This window comes from Phascolarctos cinereus, unplaced genomic scaffold (assembly GCF_003287225.1).
Source record: "Phascolarctos cinereus isolate Bilbo 61053 unplaced genomic scaffold, phaCin_HiC Scaffold_3;HRSCAF=262, whole genome shotgun sequence".
Lineage (NCBI taxonomy): Eukaryota > Metazoa > Chordata > Mammalia > Diprotodontia > Phascolarctidae > Phascolarctos > Phascolarctos cinereus.
Window position 1 is genome coordinate 169,751,938 of NW_027555736.1, and position 12,242 is coordinate 169,764,179.

The following is a 12,242-nucleotide window of genomic DNA, read 5'->3' on the forward strand; positions in this document are numbered from 1 at the left end:
GAGAAGAGTGGCACCCTCCACTTGCTCTCAACAAGCTTACATCAGCCCTCTTTAGTTACATTCCAAACTCTTTCAGCTTTATCTATTCTCCTGTACTCTGTGTTTGGACCCCACCATGTTTGCTTTACCCTGAAACCTCTTTCTGATTCCCAGTCATCCACCCTGGTATGTTGTTATTATTATATATATTACTCTTACTTTGGATTCTTGCAAAACCGTCTCCTGAATTATTTTCATTAACCCTTCAATCCATGACCAAGGCATTAGCAAGTAGTATAGAACTGACTCCTCCTTTGCATTCAGAAGTGACCTCCCTTTAAACCCCTGGGCTGCAAAAAGCAATTGAATCACAATCACATCAGTTCCTAAGACCTACAAACTGGAGTCAGAGGGAAAGAGTGTCATGGCATTATATACATTCACTTAATTATACTACTCATAGTTCATAGTGTAAAAGAATTGTCTGCTTCTTCCTTTTCCTTCCAGCCTGCTCCCCCACCCCCACCCATAAAGCTAGTAGATTCTGGGGGCAATGTTGATCTTTATTTCAGAAGTGTAGGATACTGAGAGCCATATGGAATATAAGTTTCTCTAAGGACAGCATGCAAGATAGAGAGATGAGAGGAACCTAAGAGAAATAGGATCTTTCATTGCATGGGCAGGCAGTCCTCTCTGAGAATCTTCCTCCTCCATGCTCAAGATCTTCCAGAGACTTAATTAATATCTTCTACTAATGTCTTCTAACAAGAAAATGATAAATTCTGGATATAATGTCTAATTAAGTCTCTGGATTGACCTTCTTACCCTGAAATAAATGTCAGTGTGGCACCATGCCTTTTGGAAGTCTGGGTCAATAACCCAACTGGAGGAGAAGAAAAAAATGGCTTAGATAACATACAAAAGAAGCTATACTACCTTCCACAGAGACTCTGTGGCCCAGAGTGTGGTATAATCCAACAGGGAGCTTTCTGTCCCCCTTAACTTTTAGGAAATTCAGTCATAGAGCCATAATATTAGAGGAACAGAGACAAATCTTCCCATAAGCTTCCAGGTAGGAAGAGTCCCCAAATCTAAGAAGCAAAAAATCATTGTTCTCTAGCCTCTGTTCTTCCCCTCTCCCCTAGACCCTTGTGCCCAAGAACCAGGAGAGAGCCCCATATCTCCTTCCATAGGGACCCTTCACTGGCACAGGTTTTTCAGATAAGGAGCTCATTGAAATAGTTTATACCACCATCACAGAATGGTAGAAGATGGAAAAGATTTTAAAGATCATCTACTCTACATCATCTATGTAGGCCATTTGGGAAAATAAGTAAAGAAGAAGTCCTACTAAATTCTTTTTATTATACAAATGTGGTGCTGATACCTAAATCAAGAACAGTCAAAACAGAGAAAGAAAATTACAAACCAATTTCCCTAATGAATATAGATGCAAAAAATTTTAAATAAAATATTTAGCAAAAAGATTACAGCAACTTATCCGAGAAAAACACACTATGACCAGGTAGGATTTATACCAGGAATGCAGGGCTGGTTCAATATTAGGAAAACTATCAGCATAGTTGATCATGTCAACAAAACTAACATAAACCACATGATCATCTCAATAGATGCAGAAAAAGCTTTTGACAAAATACAACACCCATTCCTATTAAAAATACTAGAGAACATAGGAATAAATGGAGTCTTCCTTAAAAGGATAAGTAATATCTACCTAAAACCTTCAGCAAGCATTATTTGTAATGAGGATAAGCTAGAAGCATTTCCAATAAGGTCAGGGGTGAAACAAGGATGTCCATTATCACCACTGTTATTCAATATGGTACTAAAAATGTTAGTTTTAGCAATAAGAGAAGAAAAATAAAAGTAAAGTATTAGAATAGGCAAAGAAGAAACAAAGCTATCACTCTTTGCAGATAATATGATGACATACTTAGAGAATCCTAGAGAATCAAGTAAAAAACTACTTGAAATATAAAAAACAACTTCAGCAAAGTTGTAGGATATAAAATAAACCCACTTAAATCATTAGCATTTCTACATGTTACTAACAAAGCGTAGAAAACAACTCTTGTAACAATACAGTTTGTTCCGCTTCTGGGAGCCAAGATGGCTGAGCAAAAAGGTAGCCACTCCATTCTCCCCTACCAACCTTTGAAAACCCAGAAAATATCACCCCAGAAAAAGAAAAACCCTGGAAGACATGAACTAGAAGAAAGATGGGGAGTAGCAGTGCAGCAGCCCAGCAAACTGGTCTCCCAGTGCCTCAGCAAAAAAGAGTGAGGCAGGACTACAAGAGGCCCCAGGAAGATAGGTACCCTGCAGCATTCATCTGAAAGGAGCTGAGGGGAACAACCTAAAGCTTCCTAAAGCCCGGCCTTGCTGTTCCACCCAACACCAGGTGAGCTGTCAGAGCCCTGCAGCCTCCAATTGGAAGAGATCCTGAAGCCCAGGTGGTAGAGCAGGCAAACACCAACACCTGGACCTCCCAGTGCCTCAGTGAGGGCAGAGGAACTGGTGGAAACCAGCTCAGAAAACCACCAGGTGCCTCGCACTCTACCCAAAGGAATCTCCCAGTGCATTAGCAGAAACAGGGAGCACACTGCAGGGGCCCCAGGCAGATAAACACCCTGCAGCACCCATCTAAAAGGAGCTGAAGAAAGCTAAAGGAAAGGAAAAGCAGGCAACCTAGAATTGCCTGAAAGTTCCAGCCTTGCTGATTCCAGCCCAACAGAGGTAAGCTGCCAGAACCTACAGCCTCCAATTGCCAACATAAGAGGCCCCAGCACACAAAGCCAGTGACCAAGACCTAGGCTCCCAACACAAGAAGCTTGGGTCAGCCTCTGTTCCCCAGCAGGAGAGCTCAATCTCTTTAAAGGCCAGGGAATAAAGAAACACCATGAGTAAAAAGAAACATACCATAGATTCATATTATGAGAAGAGTGAAGATCAAGACAGAAATTCTGAAGAGGACAACATTGTCAACAAACCCACATCTGCAACAACAAAAGGGAATATGAACTGGTCTGAAGCCCAAAAAGCCTTCTTAGAAGAGCTCAAGAAGGATTTTAATAGTCAAATGAGAGAGTAGAAGAGTCCTTCAAAAATACAATTGGCCAATTGGAAAAAAAATACACTGAAGAAAACAAGTCCCTAAAAAACACAATTGGCCAATTGAAGAAGGAAGTACAAAAACTAACAGAAGAAAACAATCTGTTAAAAACTAGAATTGGACAAATGGAAACTAATGTCTCTATGAGAGAGCAAGAATCAGTCAAACAGAAAAAAAAAATGAAAAAATAGATGAAAATGTAAAATACCTCATCAGTAAAACAACCTGGAAAATCGATCAGGAGAGACAATTTAAAAATTATTGGACTACCTGAAAATCATGATGAAAAAAAGAGCCTGGACAGTATCTTTCAGGAAATCATAAAGGAAAACTGCCCTGAACTCCTAGAACTAGAAGGGAAAATAACAATAGAAAGAATCCACCAGTCACCACCTGAAAGAGATCCCAAATTGACAATGCCAAGGAATGTAATACCAAAATTCCAAAATTACCAGATGAAAGAGAAGGTGCTGCAAGCAGCCAGAAAGAAACAATTTAAATATCATGGAACCACAGTCAGGATTACACAGGACCTTGCAGCTTCTACATTAAAAGACCACAGGGCATGGAACATGATATTCCTAAGGCAAAGGAGCTTGGAATGCAGCCAAGGATCAATTACCCAGCAAAAATGAGCATCATTTTTCAAGGGAGGAGATGGATATTCAACAAAATGAGACTTCCAAACTTTCCTGATAAAAAGACCAGAGCTCAACAAAAAATTTGATCTTCAAGTACAGACTCAAGAAGACATAAAAAGGTAAATGGGACAGAAAGATACAATATGTTGTTAATAAGGGGGCTGTTTACCCCTACAAGGGAATATGACACTTGCAACCTTGAGAACTGTATTGTTATTACACCATGTTAAAGGAGTATACATAAAGAGGGTGGATATTAGTTGACTTTGATGTAATGATAAAAAAAAATCTAATCAAGTGGGTTAAATGGATCCAAATAAGTGGATCAATCTGATCTTAGAAAATGTACTGAGAAAGGAGGAGGCAGACAAGGGTAAATTACATTACAGGAAAAGACAAAAATCCTATTACAGCAGAGGGAAAGAAGGGGGGGAGCATTGTTTGAACCTTACTCTCATCAGATTTGGCTCAAGAAGGGCATAATATAATCAGTTAGGTATAGAAATCTAACTTGCCCTATAGGCAGTAGGAGGGAAAAGGGGAAAGAAAAGGGAGGGGGGAAGAAGGGAGGGAAAGAAGCAGTAAGGTAAAGGGGAAGAAAAGGGAAAGGGATAATAAAGGGAGGAGGGACTGAAGGGGGGTGGTCAAAAGTAGTGCAGGCTGGGGGGGGAGGAGGGAAGGGGAAAGGAGAAAGAAAAGCATGAACAGGGCAAAAAGGATGGAGAAAAAGACACAGATAGTAATCACAACTGTGGATGTGAATGGGATGAATTCTCCCATAAAACAGAAGTGGATAGCAGAACGGATTAAAAACCATAATCCTACAATATGTTGTTTACAGGAAACACATTTGAAAAAGAGTGACACATACAGGGTAAAGGTAAAAGGCTGGAGCAGAATATATTATGCTTCAGCTGAAGTAAAAAAAGCAGGGGTAGCAATCCTGATCTCAGACAAAGCAAGAGCAAAAGCAGATCTAATCAAAAGAGATAAGGAAGGAAACTACATCCTGCTAAAAGGCACCATAGACAATGAAGTAATATCATTACTAAATATATATGCACCAAATGGTATAGCATCCAAATTCTTAGAGGAGAAGTTCAGGGAGTTACAGGAAGAAATAGACAAAACTATACTAGTGGGGGACCTGAACCTCCCCTCTTGACACTAGATAAGTCTAACCACAAAATAAACAAGAAAGAAGTTAAGGAGGTGAATAGAACATTAGAAAAGTTAGGTATGATAGACCTCTGGAGAAAACTGAATGGGGATAGAAAGGAATATACTTTTTTCTCGACAGTACATGGCACATACACAAAAATTGACCATGTACTAGGGCATAAAAACCTCACAATCCAATGCAGAAAGGCAGAAATATTAAATGCATCCTTTCAGATCATGACACAATAAAAATTATATGTAATAAAGGGCCATGGAAAGATAGACTAAAAAATAATTGGAAACTAAATAATCTAATCCTAAAAAATGATTGGGTCAAACAACAAATCATAGAAACAATCAATAATTTCATTCAAGAGAATGACAATAATGAGACAACATACCAAAACTTATGGGATGCAGCAAAAGCAGTTCTTAGGGGAAGTTTTATATCTCTAAATGCTTACATAAATAAAATAGAAAAAGAGGAGATTAATGAATTGGGCATACAACTAAAAAAACTAGAAAAAGAACAAATTAAAAATCCTCAACTAAACACCAAATTAGAAATATTGAAAACCAAAGGAAAAATTAAAATTGAAATTAAGAAAACTATTGAACTAATAAATAAAACAACAGCTGGTTTTATGAAAAACCAATAAAATAGATAAACCTTTGTTAATTTAATTTAAAAAAAAGAGAAGAAAACCAAATTACTAGTATCAAGAATGAAAAGGGTGAAGCTACCACCAAGGAAGAGGAAATTAAAACAATAATTAGGAATTATTTTGCCCAACTATATGCCAACAAATTTGACAATCTTAGTTAAATGGATACATATTTACAAAAATATAAATTGCCCAGATTAACTGAAGAGGAAGTAAAATACCTAAATAACCCCAACTCAGAAAAAGAAATTGAACAAGCCATTGATGAACTCCCTAGGAAAAAATCTCCAGGGCCAGATGGATTTACATGTGAATTCTATCAAACAATTAAAGAACAATTAATTCCAATACTATATAGACTATTTGGGAAAATAGGTGAAGGAGTCTTACCAAATATGGTGCTGATACCTAAACCAGGAAGAGTCAAAATAGAGAAAGAAAATTACAAACCAATTTCTCTAATGAATATAGATGCAAAAATTTTAAACAAAATATTAGCAAATAGATTACAGCAACTTCTCACAAGAATAATATACTATGACCAGGTAGGATTTATACCAGGAATGCAGGGTTGGTTCAATATTAGGAAAACTATCAGCATCATTGAGCATATCAACACCAAAACCAACAGAAACCACATGATCATCTCAATAGATGCAGAAAAAGCTTTTGATAAAATACAACACCCATTCCTATTAAAAACACTAGAAAGCATAGGTATAAATGGAGTCTTCCTTAAAATAATAAATAGCATCTATCTAAAACCTTCAGAAAGCATTATATGTAATGCGGACAAGCTAGAAGCATTTCCAATAAGATCAGGGGTGAAACAAGGATGTCCATTATCACCACTGTTATTCAATATTGTACTGGAAACGTTAGCTTTTGCAATAAGAGAAGAAAAAGAAATTGAAGGTATTAGAATAGGCAAAGAAGAAACAAAGCTATCACTCTTTGCAGATGACATGATGATATACTTAGAGAATCCTACAGAATCAAGTAAAAAACTACTTGAAATAATAAATAACTTTAGCAAAGTTGCAGGCTATAAAATAAACCCACATGAATCATCAGCATTTCTATATATTACCAACAAAACCCATCAGCAAGAGATAGAAAAAGAAATTTCCATTTAAACTTACTGTAGACATTATAAAATATTTAGGAGTCCACCTCCTGAAAGAAACCCAGGAACTCTATGAACACAATTATGTGTGGGACAACTGAAAGTTTCTCACATGAAATGGAAGCTATGCCCCAAAAATTTAGTTAAAGGCTTTAGCATTAGCTATGCCTAAGTTTTGTTTTCCTGTAAATCATGTGATCGGGTCATACACCTGTTGCCCACCCCTCCCTTGTTTTGTAACCACCACCCCAGCCTTATCTTTGCCAAATTAGGCAATCTTCTAGCCTCCAAGCTTGTTTTGAATAAAATGTCTCTCTTAGTTTCTGGGTAGAATGTAAAGTCTCTTACCTCAACCAATGAGGATAAAGAGACTGAAGTAAACAGGTGCGTGGAGGGGTTTCTTAGAGTTGTTTGTCTAGGGGTACATAACTGCTTGCTTGTTGCTTGTATCCTGCCTCCCTACTCCAGTCTGCCCTGGGTAGGTGATGCCCAATTCTCACACAAGACTTGCTGAATAAAACTTCTGTTTCTACCTACAGAAACCTCGGGGGGGGGGGGTGGCGGAGCCAAGATGGCGGAGTGAAAGCAGTGTCTTGCTTGAGCTCTCCTCCAAACCCTTCCAAATACTCATAAAAAAAGGCTCTAAACAAATTCTGAAGCAGCAGAACCCACAAAAAGACACGAGTGAAGGGGGCAGCTAGGTGGCGTAGTGGATAGAGCACTAGCCCTGGATTCAGGAGGACCTGAGTTCAAATCTGACCTCAGACACAATAACACTTACTAGCTGTGTGACCCTGGGCAAGTCACTTAACCCCATTACCTAGCCAAAAAAAAAAAAAGACAGAGTGAAACAAATTTCCAGCCCAAGACAACCCGGATGATTGATCAGAAAGGTGTATCGCGCCGGGCTGGGAGCACAGCGCAGTGAGGCGTGTGCACACAGACTGCAGCGTGGGCACGCAGGCCTCAGCGAACCTGGAGCAGGCCTCAGAGGACTGAATCTTGGGCAGCTGTGGAGGTTTCCAGACTCCTCAATCCACCAATGCCAAAGACAACTTAGAAGGTCAGTGGGAAAAGTCTGTTTCTGTCGGTGCTGAGAAAGGAAGGCGGGGTTTCAGCTCCATTCCCCAAGAGCATGGTGCTGTGGGGGGCAGCTGCTTCCTGAGCTTTGGGCCCACAGACTGAGGGGGAATCCAGTGGCTGATCAGAGAGAGATCACAGGGATCTCTTTGCCAGTGCTGAGGCAGGAATCTCTTGCTTTGCCCGTGTTTGGATCTGGGTCACAGTTCTGGGCGGCAGTGCTGGGGTGAGGAGGAGCGCTGGCATGGTGGAGCTTGTAGTGGCTGTGGAGAGGAACCCCCTCCTCACAGTTACAGGACAGAAAGAAATACTTGTAGTCACAGGCCAGGAAAGGAGTAAACACCTCACCCCTTATCATACCACCTTGGAAGAACTGAAAATTTACAGGTCCCTACAAGTATCTCTGAAAACAGTTGTACAAACCCCCAAAGCTTGGGACAGTACATTCTCCACACTGGAAGCAGATTCGTACCTTAACAAAGAGTTTAAAACTCAAGTAATTGGCCGGGATCATGAGCAAGCAGAACAAAAAGAGTCAGACTATATCATCTTACTTTGGTGAAAAAGAAGATCAAAATATACAACTAGAAGAAGACAACAAAGTCAAAGCTCCTACATCCAAAGCCTCCAAGAGAAGCCTCTGAATTTTTTTTCAGGTAGGTGGTCTCTATCCCACTCAATTACAAAACACTTTTCACACAAATAAAATCAGATCTAAATAATTGGAAAAACATTAGTTGCTCATGGGTAGGCCAAGCTAATATAATAAAAATGACAATCCTACCTAAACTAATTTACTTATTCAGTGCCATACCAATCAAACTACCAAAAAATTATTTTATAGAGTTAGAAAAAATAATAACAAGATTCATTTGGAAGAACAAAAGGTCCAGAATATCAAAGGAACTAATGAAAAGAAATGCAGGGGAAGGCGGCCTAGAAATTCCAGATCTTAAATTGTATTATAAAGCAGCAATCATCAATACTGCTTGGTACTGGCTAAGAAATGGAGTGGTAGATCAGCGGAATAGGTTAAATATGCAAGACCCACTAGTCAACTACTATAGTAATCTATTATTTGATAAACTCAAAGACCCCAGCTTCTGGGACAAGAACCCACTCTTTGAAAAAAACTGCTGGGAAAACTGGAAAAGAGTTGGAAGAAACCAGGCATAGACCCAAATCTTACACCATATACCAAAATAGTCAAAATGGGTTCATGATTTAGATATAAAGGCTGATACTATAAGCAAACTGGGAAAACAAGGAATAGTTTACCTATCAGATCTATGAAGAACAGAAGAATTCATGACCAAATAGGAGATAGAGAACATTATGAAAAGCAAAATAGATAATTTTGATTACATTAAATTGAAAAGTTTTTGCACAAACAAAGCCAATGCAGCTAAGATTAGAAGGAAGGTAGAAAACTGGGAAAGAATTTTTACAACCAGTCTTTCTGATAAGGGTCTCATTTCTAAAATATATAGAGAATTAAGACAAATTTATAAGACTACAAGCCATTCCCCAATTGATAAATGGTCAAAGGATATGAACAGACAGTTCTCAGATGAAGAAATTAAAGCCATCTATAGTCATATGAAAAAAATGCTCTAAATCATTACTGATTAGGGGAAATGCAAATCAAAACAACTCTGAGGTACCACATCACACCTATCAGATTGGCCAACATGACAAAACAGGAAAATGATAAATGTTGGAGAAGATGTGGGACAATTGGAACACTAATGCATTGTTGGTGGAGTTGTGAACTGATCCAACCATTTTGGAGAACAATTTGGAACTATGCCCAAAGGGCTATAAAAATGTGCATACCCTTTGACCCAGCAATACCACTTCTAGGGCTATATCCCAAAGAGATCATACAAATGGGAAAAGGACCCACATGTACAAAAATATTCATAGCAGCTCTTTTTGTGGTGGCAAAGAATTGGAAATTGAGAGGATGCCCATCAATTGGGGAATGGCTGAGCAAGTTGTGGTATATGAATGTAATGGAATACTATCGTGCTATAAGAAAGGATGAACAGGCTGACTTCAGAAAAACCTGGAAAGACTTATATGGTCTGATGCTGAGTGAAGTGAGCAGAACCAAGAGAACGTTGTACACAATAACAGCCATGTTGCATGATGACTAATAATGATAAACTTAACTCTTCTCAGCAATACAAGGATCTAAGATATCTCCAGAGGCCCCGTGATGGAAAATGCTATCCACATCCAAAGAAAGAACTATGGAAGCTGAATCGCTATCATTTTTTTTTCTCTTCTGTTTTGTTTCCTCTTTCTAATAGTTCCTCCTATTGGTTTTAAGTTTTACTTACAACTTCACTAATGTGAAAAATATGTTTAATAGGAATGTAAATGTATAGCCTATATGAGATTGTGTGCCATCTTGGGGAGGCTGATAGGGAGGAAGGGGGAGAAAAATTTTAAACTCAAAAGCATATGGAAGTGATTGTTGATAAATCAAAATAAATTAATAAAAATTTTTTTAAAATGCAAAAAAATATATAATTGGCTAACTGGAAAAAAAAGTACACTGAAGAAAACAAATCCCTAAAAAATATAATTGGCCAAATGGGGAAGGAGGTACAAAATCTAATAAAAGAAAACAATTTGTTAAAAATTAGAATTGGGCAAATGGAAGCTAATGTCTCTATGAGAGAGCAAGAATCAGTGAAACAGAAAGAAAAGAATGAAAAAATAGATGAAAATGTTAAATACCTCACTGGTAAAACAACTGACCTGGAAAATCGATCCAGGAGAGAAAATTTAAAAATTATTGGTCTACTTGAAAATCACGATGAAAAAAAGAGCCAGGACAGTATCTTTCAGGAAATCATTAAGGAAAACTGCCTTGAGGTCCTGGAACCAGAGGGTATAATAGCCATAGAAAGAATCCATGGATCACCTCCTGAAAGAGATCCCAAATTGAAAACACCAAGGAATATAGTAGCCAAATTCCAAACTGCAAGCAGCCAGAAAGAAACAATTTAAAATATCATGGTACCACAGTCAGGATTAAACAGAACCTTGCAGCTTCTACATTAGAAGGTGTGAAAAAGTTTGATTTTAAGTAGAAAGATTGAAAATGAAAATTTTGTAGCTTGATTTGAAAACTAATAAAGTTATAGAGGGTTAGATGGAATTGTGTCTGCCTGCCTTTCAGGATAAATTTATAAGAAGGCCTTATTAAATCTAAACTTATATAAATACTGGCTATAGTAAAGATATTAGCCATTGTGATTTGCAATTATTACATAAAATCTTGAGATGTTTCCTTGTACTGTTCAACTAATTATTGGAGGCTTTGGAGGTTTATGCCTGGGGAAACTAGCCACACCCCGTCAGCATTAAATCAAATTCCTTAGGTCTCTTCTCCTGGGCCAAAGCCTTTAGCTAACCTGATGATAACAGGTGATTTCAAACTGGTTGTAAAACTTTATATGCATTTCCTATTATACAATCATGTGTCTTTTTAAAGGAATATATGAATTTATATATTTCCTTTTAAAGGGCCAAGAGTATTGGACTTTAAAAAAAATTAAAATATTTATCCTTACTGATTATAAATCCAGATTTGATATGATTTAAATCTATTTACCTCAGTTTACTGTTCAGAAGGGGATAATAGTGGAACCCACTTCCCAGGGATGTTGTGAGGGTCACATGATTGTACAATGACTACCATATGCTAGATACATTACTATAACCTCTCTAATTTAATGTAATTATTCCATACCTGGTAACTTTGAAGTAGTTTTAAAATATGAAAAGTAATAAAATCAATAATTTCTATTTGAGATAATCTGAAAATTGATGTCATCTGAAGTTTATTGTTTGTGTCATGACTGTATTTCTAAATTGTATTGTATTCCTAAAATTCTCTCAGATCGTAAAATTTGAGAGGTAGAAATGGCGTTAAAGTAATTTTAATCTGGATTCTGTTGCATATGAATTGGGCTTTTAAAAAAAAGGATGTGATATAATTTTTGAAAACTTAACATTTAAAGAAGTATATTTGGTTATAAACAAGTAATAACAATGATAATGATATTTACTATGAGAGCAGATTTTTCATTTGAACTCTTGGCTATTACGAAAATACATAAGGTAGTTTCAACATATTAATGTTGAGATGAATGATTCTCTGTTCAAAGTGATTTAGAAATGCATTTACCTAAATTGATAATTGGTTGTTTCATTTTGACTTCTGAGTATTTGACTTCTAAATCCTAAAGTTAAGAAAATCCATTATCCCTACCTTAAGAATCACACATTTCAGTATTTTTGCTATTTCCCTTAAGAGCTGATTTCATAGACAAGATTTTAGAATGGAAGGATCCTTAGACACTTAGTCTGACCTCATTTTATGGATAAGGAAACAGTTCAGGAGAACCAGGAATTGAAACAAGTCTTTAAACACAGTCATC